Source organism: Capricornis sumatraensis, chromosome 7, assembly GCF_032405125.1.
Source record: "Capricornis sumatraensis isolate serow.1 chromosome 7, serow.2, whole genome shotgun sequence".
In the NCBI taxonomy this organism is placed as follows: Eukaryota; Metazoa; Chordata; class Mammalia; order Artiodactyla; family Bovidae; genus Capricornis; species Capricornis sumatraensis.
The window spans coordinates 88,080,191-88,098,396 of record NC_091075.1 but is presented as its reverse complement, the minus strand read 5'-3'; the positions used below and the strand labels follow the sequence as shown (position 1 = coordinate 88,098,396).

At 38.2% G+C, this 18,206-nt stretch overlaps 1 protein-coding gene across 1 annotated transcript in view; it reads right to left on the bottom strand.

Moving 5' to 3' along the window:
• The window catches only part of PRR27 (proline rich 27), a 44,550-nt gene that overhangs the window by 14,988 nt on the left and 11,356 nt on the right, over nt 1-18,206 (bottom strand). The gene's annotated exons all lie outside the window — the stretch shown is intronic.

Here is an 18,206-nt window from a genome sequence, read left to right as displayed (position 1 = left end):
CCAACAACACATTAAAAAGATCATACACCATGACCAAGTGGGCTTTATCCCAGGGATGCAAGGATTCTTCAATATCTGCAAATCAATCAATGTAATTCACCACATTAACAAATTGAAAAATAAAAACCATATGATTATCTCAATAGATGCAGAGAAGGCCTTTGACAAAATTCAACATCCATTTATGATAAAAACGCTCCAGAAAGCAGGAATAGAAGGAACATACCTCAACATAATAAAAGCTATATATGACAAACCCACAGCAAACATTATCCTCAATGGTGAAAAACTGAAAGCATTTCCCCTAAAGTCAGGAAGAAGACAAGGGTGTCCACTTTCACCGCTACTATTCAACATAGTTCTGGAAGTTCTGGCCACAGCAATCAGAGCAGAAAAAGAAATAAGAGGAATCCAAATTGGAAAAGAAGAAGTAAAACTCTCACTGTTTGCAGATGACATGATCCTCTACATGGAAAACCCTAAAGACTCCACCAGAAAATTACTAGAGCTCATCAATGAATATAGTAAAGTTGCAGGATATAAAATCAATACACAGAAATCCCTTGCATTCCTATACACTAATAATGAGAAAGTAGAAAAAGAAATTAAGGAAACAATTCCATTCACCATTGCAACGAAAAGAATAAAATACTTAGGAATATATCTACCCAAAGAAACTAAAGACCTATATATAGAAAACTATAAAACATTGATGAAAGAAATCAAAGAGGACACTAATAGATGGAGAAAAATACCATGTTCACGGATTGGAAGAATCAATATAGTGAAAATGAGTATACTACCCAAAGCAATCTACAAATTCAATGCAATCCCTATCAAGCTACCAGCCATATTTTTCACAGAACTAGAACAAATAATTTCAAGATTTGTATGGAAATACAAAAAACCTCGAATTGCCAAAGCAATCTTGAGAAAGAAGAATGGAACTGGAGGAATCAACTTGCCTGACTTCAGGCTCTACTACAAAGCCACAGTCATCAAAACAGTATGGTACTGGCACAAAGACAGACATATAGATCAATGGAACAAAATAGAAAGCCCAGAGATAAATCCACACACATATGGACACCTTATCTTTGACAAAGGAGGCAAGAATATACAATGGAGTAAAGACAATCTCTTTAACAAGTGGTGCTGGGAAAACTGGTCAACCACTTGTAAAAGAATGAAACTAGATCACTTTCTAACACCGCACACAAAAATAAACTCAAAATGGATTAAAGATCTAAATGTAAGACCAGAAACTATAAAACTCCTAGAGGAGAACATAGGCAAAACACTCTCAGACATAAATCACAGCAGGATCCTCTATGATCCACCTCCCAGAATTCTGGAAATAAAAGCAAAAATAAACAAATGGGATCTAATTAAAATTAAAAGCTTCTGCACAACAAAGGAAACTATAAGCGAGGTGAAAAGACAGCCTTCTGAATGGGAGAAAATAATAGCAAATGAAGCAACTGACAAAGGACTAATCTCAAAAATATACAAGCAACTTATGCAGCTCAATTCCAGAAAAATAAACGACCCAATCAAAAAATGGGCCAAAGAACTAAATAGACATTTCTCCAAAGAAGACATACAGATGGCTAACAAACACATGAAAAGATGCTCAACATCACTCATTATCAGAGAAATGCAAATCAAAACCACAATGAGGTACCACTTCACACCAGTCAGAATGGCTGCGATCCAAAAATCTGCAAGCAATAAATGCTGGAGAGGGTGTGGAGAAAAGGGAACCCTCCTACACTGTTGGTGGGAATGCAAACTAGTACAGCCACTATGGAGAACAGTGTGGAGATTCCTTAAAAAATTGCAAATAGAACTACCTTATGACCCAGCAATCCCACTGCTGGGCATACACACCGAGGAAACCAGAATTGAAAGAGACACATGTACCCCAATGTTCATTGCAGCACTGTTTATAATAGCCAGGTCATGGAAACAACCTAGATGTCCATCAGCAGATGAATGGATAAGAAAGCTGTGGTACATGTACAGAATGGAGTATTACTCAGCCATTAAAAAGAATTCATTTGAATCAGTTCTGATGAGATGGATGAAACTGGAGCCGATTATACAGAGTGAAGTAAGCCAGAAAGAAAAACACCAATACAGTATACTAACACATATATATGGAATTTAGAAAGATGGCAATGACGACCCTGTTTGCAAGAAAGGAAAAAAGACACAGCTGTGTATAACGGACTTTTGGACTCAGAGGGAGAGGGAGAGGGTGGGATGATTTTGGAGAATGGCATTCTATCATGTATACTATCATGTAAGAATTGAATCGCCAGTCTATGTCTGATGCAGGATACAACATGCTTGGGGCTGGTGCATGGGGATGACCCACAGAGATGTTATGGGGAGGGAGGTGGGAGGGGGGTTCATGTTTGGGAACACATGTAAGAATTAAAGATTTTAAAATTAAAAAAATAAAATAAAATAAAAACAAAACACCCCCCCCCCCAAAAAAAAAGAAAAGAAATTAACCTTGAATATTTACTGGAGGAACTGATGCTGAAACTGAAGCCCCAACACTTTGGCCACCTAATGCAAAGAACCAACTCATTGAAAAAGACCCTTATGCTGGAAAAGATTGAAGACAGGAGGAGAAGTGGGTAACATAAGATGAGATGGTTGGATGCCATCACCAACTCAATGGACATGAGTCTGAGCAAACTCTGGGTGATAGTGAAAGAGAATTCTGGAGTGCTGCAGTCCATGGGGTCATAAAGAGTCAGACATAGTGACTGAAAAACAACAACTACATCAGACCTTCAGCAATGGGACTTCACTTCCAGAGGAAGCCTAATCCAGTTTTGTATAATTTGAAAATGTAAACTATTAAGATCATCTGCCTGGAATTCTGGTTCCCTATAATTTATTCTCCTCCAACCCACTGACTTTCTGAATTCACTTCTTTTCCTTGCTGCTTATTCATTTTCAGATTGCACAACTTTTATTATTTTGGTATTGAAAATTTTTTTGAAGAGTTTGGCACAGTAAACTGCATACTCATTAACATGTCTCTGCATCATTATCAACACTATAACTACAATATACAATTGTAGAATCGCTATCTACAACTATTTGATGATTATACTATTAGTGCAATTTAAAAAGTCCATTTACTTACCCTTGCTAAAGAAACATACATGAGGCAGGCCCAAACGAGAAACTTCATGTTGGTTGACCCTATGAATATTAATGTTATAAACTGATTGTTTCAGAAAACATACAATATATTTCATATTTTTCTTCTATAGAATAACAAAAGTATCTATGGCTTTATTAGTCTGACAGAATGGGAAAGACTAGCGATCTCTTCAAGAAAATTAGAGATATCAAGGGAACATTTCATGCAAAGATGGGCTCGATAAAGGACAGAAATGGTATGGACCTAACAGAAGCAGAAGATATTAAGAAGAGGTGGCAAGAATACACAGAAGAACCGTTCAAAGAAGATCTTCACAACCCAGATAATCACGATGGTGTGATCACTCACCTAGAGCCAGACATCCTGGAATGTGAAGTCAAGTGAGCCTTAGAAAGCATCACTACATTACCAGTGGAGGTGATGGAATTCCAGTTGAGCTATTTCAAATCCTGGAAGATGATGCTGTGAAAGTGCTGCACTCAATATGCCAGCAAATTTGGAAAACTCAGCAGTGGCCACAGGACCAGAAAAGGTCAGTTTTCATTCCAATCCCAAAGAAAGGCAATGCCAAAGAATGCTCAAACTACCACACAATTGCACTCATCTCAAGTGCTAGTAAAGTAATGCTCAAAATTCTCCAAGACAGGCTTCAGCAATACATTAACCATGAACTTCCAGATGTTCAAGCTAGTTTTAGAAAAGGCAGAAGAACCAGAGATCAATTTGCCAACATCCACTGGATCATGGAAAAAGCAAGAGAGTTCCAGAGAAACATCTATCTCTGCTTTATTGACTATGCCAATGCCTTTGACTGTGTGGATCACAATAAACTGTGGGAAATTCTAAAAGAGATGGGAATACCAGACCACCTGACCTGCCTCTTGAGAAACCTATATACAGGTCAGGAAGCAACAGTTAGAACTGGACATGAAACAACAGACTGGTTCCAAATTGGCAAAGAGTACGTCAAGGCTATATATTGTCACCTTGCTTATTTAACATCTATGCAGAGTGCATCATGAGAAATGCTGGGCTGGAAGAAGCACAAGCTGGAATCAAGATTGCTGGGAGAAATATCAGTAACCTCAGATATGCAGATGACACCACCCTTATGGCAGAAAGTGAAGAGGAACTAAAAAGCCTCTTGATGAAAGTGAAAGAGGAAAGTGAAGAAGTTGGCTTAAAGCTCAACATTCAGAAAACAAAGATCATGACATCTGGTCCCATCACTTCATGGGAAATAGATGGGGAAACAGTGGAAACACTGTCAGACTTTATTTTTGGGGGGCTCCAAAATCACTGCAGATGGTGATTGCAGCCATGAAATTAAAAGACACTTACTCCTTGGAAGTAAAATTATGACCAACCTAGACAGCATATTCAAAAGCAGAGACATTACTTTGCCAACAAAGGTCCGTCTAGTCAAGGCTATGGTTTTTTCAGTAGTCATGTATGGATGTGAGAGTTGGACTGTGAAGAAAGCTGAGTGCCGAAGAATTGATGCTTTTGAACTGTGGTGTTGGAGAAGACTCTTGAGAGTCCCTTGGACTGCAAGGAGATCCTACCAGTCCATTCTAAAGGAGATCAGTCCTGGGTGTTCTTTTTAAGGAATGATGCTAAAGCTGAGACTCCAATACTTTGGCCACCTTATGCGAAGAGTTGACTTATTGGAAAAGACCCTGATGCTGGGAAAGATTGGAGTCAGGAGAAGTGGACAGCAGAGGATGAGATGGCTGGATGGCATCACTGACTTGATGGACATATGTTTGGGTGAACTCCGGGAGTTGGTGTTGGACAGGGAGGCTTGGCGTGCTGTGATTCATGGGGTCGCAAAGAGTCGGAAACGACTGAGTAACTGAACTGACTGACTGACATTTCTTGAAGTGTTTTTAAAAGAAATTTTACATAAGTTGTTTAAATAATACCAACTTAAATTATTATTGTGTTATAATCAGTTCAATTCAGTTCAGCCGCTCATTGCTGTCCAATTGTTTGTGACCCCATGGACTGCAGCACACCAGGCATCACTGTCCATTTCCAACGCCCGGAGGTTACTCAAACTCATGTCCATTGAGTCAGTGATGCTATCCAACCATCTCATCCTCTATCACCCCTTTCTCCTTCTGCCTTCAATATTTCCCAGCATCAAGGTCTTTTCCAATGAGTCAGTCCTTCACATCAGGTGGCCAAAGTATTGGGGTTTCAGCTTCAGCATCAGTCTTTCCAGTGAATATTCAGGACTGATATCCTTTAGGATGGATAGGTTAGATTACCTTGCAGAGATGTTTGTATTATATTTTAAATCCAATTTGACCTTTTTCTTAATATGACAACTGTTAATTTAAGGAAGCTTAAATGCATTAGCAATGCTCTTAAAGTGAAATAAATATTTCTTCTTCATAAAGAATGTAAAAATAAAATTTTAAGTCCTTTCAGAAAATTTGATAGCTAGTAAAGGATAATAAAACTATAATTTTAGACTCTTTAAAATAAAAACTTTAGAAATGGTCCCAGATGTGTCTGCATTTAAAAATCTCACCAGGGTATCATTGCCTCAATTCACTTATCTACCCATGTATCACTTGTGATTTATTATTTTAGAATGCTCCAAAAATGGAAAAAAAAACCAGCAACAAAGAACATTTATGACCCATTCAAGTAATGCTTTTTATCCTCTCTTTTCCTCAGATTTTATTGTTTTCTTCAAATAGATTTAAAGTGAGAAGGGCTGACTTGACCCCATTTTTCAATCCTGCAGAAGAACATGAGAATTCTTCAGTAGACACTCATCCTTCTCAGGTTTATGTGAACTCTTAAGTCCAGTATACACCTAGAGAAGACAAATTTTTCTTTGATACCTCTCCTCTCATGCAGCCTTGAAGTGAGAATTTAAGTGTTTGGTGGTTAGATTTACATAACACCCTGTATTACCAACCTCTCCAAACCAGGAAAGAATATAAATATGCCATGCATTTATTCACTGATGGTGGTTTAGTCCCTAATTCCTATCTGACTCTTTGCAACCCCATGGACTGTAACCCACCAGGCTTCCCTGGGATTACTAGAAGTGGGTTGCCATTTCCTCTTGCAGGCAATGCATTCTGTTAAAATTTACCTGAGACCCACCAAAGAATCCTTTTTTTTAAAAAAAAAAAAACAAAACTCTTTAAAAATGTCAGCATCTTAATAAGGTGTGTGTGGTGGGATGGGGGAGTGGGGTACCATCTTTCCAGGATGGAAACTAATGGCTATAGGTCTTAGTCTTACTCTGGACAATATGACTTACTTCCTTTCCTACAGGGGTGTTTATAAGAAATCCTTAATCTAATGTTTCTTCTTTTGTTTGAAATAAATTAGCATTAAAACTAAAAATAATTTTGCCTTTTCATACTGTTCAATATGCTACTGGAGATCAGTGGAGAAATAACCCCAGAAAGAAGGAAAGAATGCAGTCAAAGCAAAAACAACACCCAGCTGTGGATGTGACTGGTGATAGAAGCAAGGTCCGATGCTATAAAGAGCAATATTGCATAGGAACCTGGAATGTCAGGTCCATGAATCAAGGCAAATTGGAAGTGGTCAAACAGGACATGCCAAGAATGAATGTCGACATTCTAAGAATCAGTGAACTAAAATGGACTGGAATGGGTGAATTTAACTCAGATGACCATTATATCTACTACTGTGGGCAGGAATCCCTCAGAAGAAATGGAGTAGCCATCATGGTCAACAAAAGAGTCTGAAATGCAGTATGTGGATGCAATCTCAAAAACGATAGATGATCTCTGTTTGTTTCCAAGGCAAACCACTCAATACCACAGTAATCCAAGTCTATGCCCCAACCAGTAATGCTGAAGAAGCTGATGTTGAACAGTTCTATGAAGACCTACAAGACCTTTTAGAACTAACACCCCAAAAAGATGTCCTTTTCATTATAGGGGATTGGAATGCAAAAGTAGGAAGTCAAGAAACACCTCGAGTAACAGGCAAGTTTGGCCTTGGAGTACGGAATGAAGCAGGGCAAAGGCTAATAGAGTTTTGCCAAGAGAATGCACTGGTCATAGCAAACACCCACTTCCAACAACACAAGAGAAGACTCTACACATGGACATCACCAGATGGTCAACACCAAAATCAGACTGATTATATTATTTGCAGACAAAGATGGAGAAGCTCTATATAGTCAGCAAAAATAAGACCAGGAGCTGACTGTGGCTTGGATCATGAACTTCTTATTGCCAAATTCAGACTTAAATTGAAGAAAGTAGGGAAAACCAATAGATCATTCAGGTATGACCTATATCAAATCCCTTATGATTATACAGTGGAAGTGAGAAATAGATTTAAGGGCCTAGATCTGATAGACAGAGTGCCTGATGAACTATGGACAGAGGTTCGTGACATTGTACAGGAGACAGGGATCAAGACCATACCCAGGAAAAGAAATGCATAAAAGCAAAATGGCTGTCTGAGGAGGTCTTACAAATAGCTGTGAAAAGAAGAGAAGTGAAAGGCAAAGGAGAAAAGGAAAGATATAAGCATCTGAATGCAGAGTTCCAAAGAATAGCAAGAAGAGATAAGAAAGCCTTCCTCAGCGATCAATGCAAAGAAATAGAGGAAAACAACAGAATGGAAAGACTACAGATCTCTTCAAGAAAATTAGAGATACCAAGGGAATATTTCATGCAAAGGACTCGATAAAGGACAGAAATGGTATGCACCTAACAGAAGCAGAAGATATTAAGAAGAGGTGGCAAGGATACATAGAAGAACTGTACAAAAAAGATCTTCAAGACCCAGATAATCACGATGGTGTGATCACTCACCTAGAGCCAGACATCCTGGAATGTGAAGTCAAGTGAGCCTTAGAAAGCATCATTATGAACAAAGCTAGTGGAGGTGATGGAATTCCAGTTGATCTATTTCATTCCTGAAAGATGATGCTGTGAAAGTGCTGCACTCAATATGCCAGCAAATTTGGAAAACTCAGCAGTGGCCACAGGACCAGAAAATGTCAGTTTTCATTCCAATCCCAAAGAAAGGCAATGCCAAAGAATGCTCAAACTACCGCACAATCGCACTCATCTCACACACTAGTAAAGTAATGCTCAAAATTCTCCAAGCCAGGCTTCAGCAATATGTGAACCGTGAACTTCCAGATGTTCAATCTAGTTTTAGAAAAGGAAGAGGAACCAGAGATCAAATTGCCAACATCCGCTGGATCATAGAAAAAGCAAGAGAGTTCCAGAGAAACATCTATCTCTGCTTTATTGACTATGCCAATGCCTTTGACTGTGTGGATCATAATAAACTGTGGGAAATTCTGAAAGAGATGGGAATACCAGATCACCTGACGTGCCTCTTGAGAAATCTGTATGCAGATCAGGAAGCAACAGTTAGAACTGGACATGGAACAACAGACTGGTTCCAAATTGACAAAGGAGTACGTCAAGGCTTGATATTGTCATCCTGCTTATTTAACATCTATGCAGAGTGCATCATGAGAAATGCTGGGCTGGAAGAAGCACAGCTGGAATCAAGATTGCTGGGAGAAATACAAACAACTTCAGATATGCAGATGACACTTATGTGTCATCTTATGGCAGAAAGTGAAGAGGAACTAAAAAGCCTCTTGATGAAAGTGAAAGAGGAAAGTGAAGAAGTTGGCTTAAAGCTCAACATTCAGAAAACTAAGATCATGGCATCTGGTACCATCATTCCATGACAAATGGATGGGGAAACAGTGGAAACAGTGTCAGACTTTATTTTTGGGGGCTCCAAAATCACTGCAGATGGTGATCGCAGCAATGAAATTAAAAGACGCTTACTGCTTGGCAGGAAGTTATGACCAACCTGCTGCTGCTGCTGCTAAGTTGCTTCAGTTGTGTCCGACTCCGTGCGATCCCTTAGAGAGCAGCCCACCAGGCTCCCATGTCCTTGGGACTCTCCAGGCAAGAACACTGGAGTGGGATGCCATTTCCTTCTCCAGTGCATGAAAGTGAAAAGTGAAAGTGACGTCGCTCAGTTATTTCTGACTCTTCGCGACCCCATTGACTGCAGCCTAACAGGCTTCTCCATCCATGGGATTTTCCAGGCAATAGTACTGGAATGGGGTGCCATTGCCTTCTCCAATGACCAACCTAGATAGCATATTAAAAAGCAGAGACATTACTTTGCCAACAAAAGTCCGTCTAGTCAAGGCTATGGTTTTTTCAGTAGTCATGTATGGATGTGAGAGTTGGACTGTGAAGAAAGCTGAGCACTGAAGAATTGATGCTTTTGAATTGTGGTGTTGGAGAAGACTCTTGAGAGTCCCTTGGACTGCAAGGAGATCCAACCAGTCCATCCTAAAGGTGATCCATACTGAGTGATCATTGGAAGGACTGATGCTGTAGCTGAAACTCCAGTACTTTGGCCACCTCATGTGAAGAGTTGACTCATTGGAAAAGACCCTTATGCTGGGAGGGATTGGAGGCAGGAGGAGAAGGGACAACAATGGATGAGATGGCTGGATGACATCACCGACTCGATGCACATGAGTTTGAGTTAAATCTGGGAGCTGTTGATGGACAGGGAGGCCTGGCATGCTGCAATTCATGAGGTTGCAAAGAGTTGGACATGACTGAGTGACTCTACTGAACTGAAAACTAAAAAAAAAAAAAAACCTATCAATTTTCTGATTTGAGTGTAAATTACTTGCTTATTTCAGAACCATAAAAATAGCAAAGTTTAAATGTAATTCCAAAACGCACTTTGCAAATATGTATTAGGTGTGTTTGTACTAAATCACAGCAGTCACGTCTGACTCTGTGTGACTCTTCGGACCTTAGCCAGCAGGATCCTCTGTCCATGGGATTCTCTATGCAAGAGTACTGGAGTGGGTTGGCATGCCTTTCTCCAGGGAATCTTCCCAACCCAGGACCCAGGGATCGAATCTGCATTGGCAGGTAGATTTTTTACCAGTGGAGCCACCTGGGAAGTCCAAATATGCCTTACTTGTCTGATTTTTTTGCATCAATTGGTAATTACAGTGGAGGAATCGTATGCTTTATTTTATTTTAAGTATGGAATACAATTGAAAAACAAATAGTTTAAATATTTACAGTATAGTCTCTCTTCTTATGTTCAGTTCAGTCACTCAGTTGTGTCTGACTCTTTGTGACCCCATAAACCGCTGCAAGCCAGGCCTCCCTGTGCATCGCCAACTCCCGGAGTCCACCCAAACCCATGTCCATCGAGTCAGTGATGCCATCCAACCATCTCATCCTCTGTCATCCCCTTCTCTTCCTGCCCTCAATCTTTCCCAGCATCAGGGTCTTTTCCAATGAGTCAGCTCTTTACATCAGGTGGCCAAAGTATTGGAGTTTCAGCTTCAGCATCAGTCCTTCCAATGAACAACCAGGACTGATCTCCTTTAGGATGGACTGGTTGGATCTCCTTGCAGTCCAAGGGACTCTCAAGAGTCTTCTCCAACACCACAGTTCAAAAGCATCAATTCTTTGGCACTCAGCTTTCTTCATAGTCCAACTCTCACATCCATACATGACTACTGGAAAAACCATAGTCTTGACTAGATGGACTTTTTTTGGCAAAGTAATGTCTCTGCTTTTTAATATGTTGTCTAAATTGGTCATAACTTTCCTTCCAAGGAGTAAACGTCTTTTAATTTCATGACTGCAATCACCATATGCTGTGATTTTGTAGCCCCGAAAAATAAAGTCAGTCACTCTTTCCACTGTTTCCCCATATATTTGCCATGAAGTGATGGGACCAGATGCCATGATCTTAGTTTTGAGAATGTTGCGCTTTAAGCCAACTTCTTCACTCTTCTCTTTCACTGTCATCAAGAGGCTCCTTAGTTTCTCTTCACTTTCTGCCAAAAGGGTGATGCCATCTGCGTATCTGAGGTTATTGATATTTCTCCCAGCAGTCTTGATTCCAGCTTGTGCTTCCTCCAGCCCAGCGTTTCTCATGATGTACTCTGCATATAACTTAAATAAGCAGGGTGACAATATATAGCCTTGACGTACTCCTTTGTCAATTTGGAACCAGTCTGTTGCTCCATGTCCAGTTCTAACTGTTGCTTCCTGATATGCATACAGGTTTCTCAAGAGGCAGGTCAGGTGGTCTGATATTCCCATACCTTTCAGAATTTTTCACAATTTATTGTGAGTGTTACAAATATGAATTACCTACCAAAATAATTATAATCATTAAAACTTAGAAGAGCCCCTCCATCCTGTGAATTTATTTATCAACCACTGTATCTCCAGTTACACGTAGTACTGAATAAGAAATGACAAAATGATATCATACTGTTTGGCAGTGCTCAAGTCATCATCGGAGCAACATGAAGTTATTTAGCTTGATGTATTCTTGAATCATAATAGTGGCTGCAGTGTTTATTCAGAGTAAGAGAATCCTTTCTTCAAGTGCTTAATATTCTTTCTGTGAGTCAATTAATACAAATCCCACTACTAAAGCCCTCATAGAAGGAAAAGAAAAGTACTCACATACAAGCATAAAATGTTTTCCTCATCTTATTCTGAAATATAACATATGTCTGACATTCAGTAAAGAGACTTACAAGATACACTGAAAGTCAAGAAAAAATTATGAATTTAAAAAGAAGCCATCAGACCAGAGTCAGTTATACAGATGTTAGAATTCTCCTTCAGGGGATCTTCCCAACCCAGGGATCAAACCCAGGTCTCCCACGTTGCAGGTGGGTTCTTTACCATCTGAGCCACCAGGGAAGCCCAAATGTAAACTTCATTGACCCTCTATTTCTGACTGTTACACTGAAAATTAGTATTATTAAGTCCATTACTTTGTGAGTCAACAAGTTAGGAAATCTGCAGATTATGTTTGACAGGTGGAAAGAATACATATGAATAAACATGAGAGTACTCTTCTGTTACGTACAACCTAAAAATAGGTGGTGACTTCAGAATACAGATAGAGCAGAACATATCTTGCTATTTTGTAATAATGGAAATAGTATACTTTATACTTTGTTATTGACTGCTATGCTCTTGGAAATGTCGAGATGTTTAATTTACAAGAGACATACTCAACAAAGATATGCCACTAACTATTGTTACCCTAAGTATGGAATTCATCTCCAAAGTTTTGTAATGTGTTTTCCTGCTTTCATATGTTTTAAGTCTTTTTTAATTATAGGAGACTCTTTAGGTATCTATCTGTACCAATAATGTAAACTTGCATCTAGTTAGTGTTTGAAAATTATTTGTTGATTGCAAAAAGCAGCTACGATAAATACTGTGTTCCAGTTTAATTTGTGGTAACAAAATATTACCATCAGGCTTCCCTAATGACTCAGTGGTAAGGAATCCGCCTGCCCATGTAGGGGACTCAGGTTGGGTTCCTGATCCAGGAAGATGCCCTGGAGAAGGAAATAGGAATCCTCTCCAGTATTCTTGCTTGGGAAATCCCATGAATAGAGAAATCTGGCAGGCTACAGTCTATGCGGTCGGAAAGAGTCAGACACGACTTAGCGACTAAAACAGCAAAGCAAATAAAATATTAGGTGTGGAGTATATGGAATATATGGAATTCATTCAAATGTCAGATAATGTATTGATTACTGAGGACTTGATGTCTGCTTACACATTCCCACTGACATTGCTTACATTTTAATTTGGAAACCCAACAAATATAGACAGGGTTTCAGAAGTCAACTGGGTATATCTGTCTAAATTTGGGGAACAGTAATTTAGAGCTGAATTTATCTAAATAATTAGGAGCTGATTTTAATCAGCCAATTGTATGTGGCAACTAAAATATTTAAAGTGGACAATATGATTTAGGAAAAAATATGTTGAAATTGAAAAGAAGTGGCTGTGGCCAGAGGCCTAGAGAGCATTGATATTTGTGTAGAAGAAAGAAATGGGAGTGTTTCCAGTAAGAAATAGCTAAATAAGGACAATTGAAAGAATCACCAGGATGTAAATATCAATAGATCCAAGTAGAATGTTGCCACTGAAGACAACATATTTTTTTTTTTTTGCTAAAATTTCCTCATCCATAAGGTATAGTATTAAGAGTTATTAGTAATGAGTATTGTTAATAGTTATAAAGATAATTGAGACAAATATATAAATTGCCCTGCACATAGCTGTTCAATGAGTTTCAGATGTTATAATCATTATTATTACTTTGCCCAGTGAACAACACTGAACAGGATAGACTACAGAGGAAATTTTAAAAAGCACAAAAGGAGCTATTAGTTTTGAACCAGAGAAAGATCACCACAGCCCTTGAGATTTGAAGACGACAGTTAAAGTTATGTTCAGATTTAGATCAAGTTAGTGAAGTGTCATGCTAGCGAGGTAGATAGTGTTTAGGACTGATAAACTCAATATGTGTCAATAAAGTAGAAAGGTAATTTTTTTTTCAGTAAGATAATTAGGAGTTTAGAGAGAGTTGAAGAAGGCAGCTAACTCTAATGCCAAGACAACAAAGATTGATAAGCAGTCTTTCATGACTAACATGTTTAGAGATGTTTAAAAAACAAACTTACTTTAGTATTCAGCTGCTTTGCATGAAGTAGCAGTAGAAATTCAGTTCATGGTTGCATGCTTTCCAGTAGCACTAAGTACAGAGGGACAGAAGAGTTACAAGAGTTATCAAAGTGATACTTAAAAAAAATCTAAGGGTGAAGTCTGGGCTGTGTAAGAAAGGAAGTGAGGCGAATAAGAAATAGAATGGAATATATTCAGAGTGTTAAGGGATCGAGAGTTCTATGAAGACAAAGTAAAATTCTCTTAGCTTCTACCCCTTCCACTCTTTCAAAATATATGGCATGTGTACCCTTCTTCTGAGAAACCCTTCAGTGTTCAGCCTGAATAGGAAAAAAAGTGAGGTTAAGAAGGCTTGGATAGAATGGAGTACAATGAGAAGGTTAAAGGACTGGAGTAGTCTACTGAATCAAAGAAAAAGTCTCCAATTTTCAGATCTTTTCATCAAAGATACTTATCATATAATGTCACTTGCCTATGAAAACTTCTCCAATGTCTTCCCATCACAAGCAAATGTCACAGAAATTTCTAAGCTCAAATAGCTTTCATCTTCATTCTTTCCTCTTTAATTCACTTTCCTTTAAGTTCCCTATCCCTCTGTCTTCTTTGGATATGTCACCCTTCTAGAATTTTCTTATGTTCCATACATGAAGCCATTTGTTTTTGCTATTTCTCCAGTTGTTAATACCATTACTGGGGGACTTCGGAAGGTTTATGTTCCCAATGCCTGTCTCCCTACTTTAGTGTGACAAGGCAACCAGAGACAGGAGGACTGAAGCCTCTGGTGAAAGTTTGGGGTTAATGCTGTGGCAGATGATGGGCACAAAGTAAAAAAAAAAAAAAGGTAGAATGATGATTGAATAATACTGTAAACCTAGCTGTGGTTGGAGAATATAATAAGCAATATTTATGAGAAGGAAGATTGAATTACTCAGAAAGTGTATGGTTCTTTTGATGGTAGTCAAGCTGGTTCAGAGTTACTGTTAGGACTCTTTTATATTATAAGAGACTCTTTATGTTATAATCCATGAAGCCTTCCCCGGTGGCTCAGCAGAAAAGAATTTACCTGCAATTCAGGAGACAAGGGTTTAATCCCTGGGTCAGAAAGATCCCCTGGAGAAGGAAATGGTTACCCACTCCAGTATTCTTGCCTAGGAAATCCCATGGACAGAGAAGCCTAGTGGGTCATGGTCTCAAAGAGTTGGATATGACTTAGCAACTAAACAACAAACAATATTATAATCCACAGACTCATGGGCCACTATGAACGATGGAAATGATGATTACACACCAAAGAATGCACTTGACATTTTATTTCCAGAGGGAAAGAAAAATATTTCTATAACTCAGAAAGATTAGGGAAAGGATTTTAAATAATCATCAGCTAAGTTTGTATGAAACCACCATATAAACCCAGTATATTCAATATAAACTAACAGGGAGAGTATAAATAATTCAGGAAATACTCTGCGATTTGTCTTATTGATGCGCCACCCCAAATATGCTGGTTGTATGAAGTAAAGTGGTAGATATGAAACTGTAGAAGATAGATTTTCCAGTCCAACCTGAAAAGGAAAACAGAATACTACATTACCTATTGATCTATATTCAAGAAATAATGTATGTCTGTATACAGAACCCACACATACTCATCCATACTAGTTTATCAGAATGTTATTATTTTTTTTCAAACTTTAAAATTTATTTTGTATTGGGGTATATTTGATTACCAATGTTGTGGTAGTTTCAAGTGAACAGCAAAGGGATTCAGCCATGTATATACATGCATCCAAAATGTTATTATTTGTAACTACTATTAGTTAATATTTTCTAGTGTTCAACGTGATAACCTAGCACATAGTAGTAGGATTTTAATAACTATTTGTGAAATAATTTAATGCATGAGTGAAAACTGATAGCCAGTTTCTTTAATCCAACAAATAAAAGTAGTATTAATATTTATATTTATTTATAAGATCATGGCAGATGGTGACTGCAGCCATGAAATTAAAAAACACTTACTCCTTGGAAGAAAAGTTATGACCAACCTAGACAGCATATTGAAAAGCAGAGATATTACTTTGCCAACAAAGGTCAGTCTAGTCAAGGCTATGATTTTTCCAGTGATCATGTATGGATGTGAGAGTTGGACTGTGAAGAAAGCTGAGCATTAAAGAATTGATACTTTTGAACTGTGATGGTGTTGGAGAAGACTCTTGAGAGTCCCTTGGACTGCAAGGAGATCCAACCAGTCTATTCTGAAGGAGATCAACCCTGGGATTTCCTTGGAGGGAATGATGCTGAAGCTGAAACTCCAGTACTTTGGCCACCTCATGAGAAGAGTTGACTCATTGGAAAAGATTCTGATGCTGGGAGGGATTGGGGGCAGGAGGAGAAGGGGGCAACAGAGGATGAGATGGCTGGATGGCATCAGTGACTCGATGGACGTGAGTTTGAGTGAACTCCAGGAGTTGGGGATGGAAGGGGAGGCCTGGCGTGCTGTGATTCATGGGATCGCAAAGAGTTGGACAGGACTGAGCGACTGAACTGATAAAGTGGTAAATATTTACACTTCAGCAACTTGAAGGAATATTTAATTATTCTTATTTTCTAAATAATTTATTAAACATGAAATGTTGTTGCTTCCTGCACCTAAAACCCTTTAATCTAATTGAAATCTAGATTTTAATAAAACAAAATAATTATGCAAAATGACAATGGGCTGATACATTAAGAAATTGCTAAAATTATTAAATTCTTTAAAACTGACTTGCATTTTTGGTTTCTCTGTTTCTTTTGTCATTTTTCTATCAGTTTGATACCTTTTTTTTTCCTTTGTCATTGCTTTGCTTAGCCTATTTCTAATTATCCGAAAGGACTTACTTTAGGACTTATGTTTGAGGCATCACTAGATCTTTTTGTACTACTACATATTTCTGATGTCTCTAACTTAGCATCTGGCACCTTGTATTGCATTTCTGTGACTTTAGAATAGAGCTTAATGAAGATAAGTTTGGTACCTTATTTTTGTCTCCTTCATGTCTCTCACAGTATAGAACACATGATCAAATTTTTTAATGTAGAATAAGTATATAAATAATGATAGCAAAGTGAATAAGGCTATTTATTAAACACAACTGAATATTCAGCTCATATTCATAATAGTTATTCTTTTTTTTTCACAGAAAATTAATAGTCTAATCCTTTCCATAATTTGGAGGGAAAAAGTGATATGACAAAGCAAATCAAGTTTGTGACAACATAACCTAAAGCCAAAAAAGTGTTCTAAAAGATTCCTCTCGTTGGACTTGGATTGTAGCTTGGCAACAATAGTGGAGTGTTTGAGTCCTAGAACTGGAAATCTGTGCTGGATTCTTGGCTTTCCCACTTTTACATGGTGATCATGAACAAGCAGTTTCCTTATCTCAACGTGGCTAATAATATTGGTTATGTAGGTTTCTGTGAACGTGAAATTTAATATAGGCAAAGGGCTTAGGATTGTGACAAGCATTGCAAGGCCTCAATAAATGACTACCACTGTTACTACTCGTTCCTCTGAAACCTGCTTTGTCCCACTGCAGGACACATACAAAGAGGAAGAAATCTTGAGTGAGACAGAATGCCAAGATTGGAGATGACTTATGTACTGCAAGGACAATATCAAAGAAAAAGTGACTACACAAAAAAGCAACATTGATGTATACTTGTTTCCTTGACTGTTCATCATGGTTTTAAGGCAATGTTTAAAATGTCAAAGAGAATCACTAGGAGAAGTAGGTTTTATGTGTTTAAAAAGATAATGATTTTTTCCAGAGAAAATAATGCTGGTTTTAAACTAGCTCGTGTAAGAAAACTATAGTGTAGATCTTTCACCAAACTGAAATTCTGGGTCTGAGCTCTAAGGTGACAGGCTATCATCCTTGTGACCATTATGCTTGTGACAATTTTCCCCCTGAGCTCTTGCTTCTGACTGAATTTATCATCAGCTATAGAGAACTTTCTCTACAATTTATTTTCAAAATATTTATAAAATGCATGCAAATACACAGATCACTTACATTTGTGAATCCAGGAGGTATAAGCAAAATTTTAAATATTTCATAAACCAAGTATGACTTAAAGTTGAAGCTATATACTTCCCATGTGACGTTAGTGGTAAGAACCTGCCTGCCAGTACAGATGTAAGAGACATGAGTTCGATCCCTGGATCGGAAGATCCCTTGGAAAAGGGCATGACAACCCACTCTAGTATTTTTGACGGGAGAATATCATGGATAGAGGAGCCTGGTGGGCTATAGTTGATGGGATCACACAGAGTCAGACATGACTGAAGCAATTTAACATGTATGTATATTACTTAATATTAGTCATCCTTCACACAAAAATCCCATTTATTGTTTAAATTATAAGCCTAAAGTTACTTACCATAACCAGGTAGAAGCAGTTAATTCAAGAATCTTAAAGGTACCTCTTTAAAA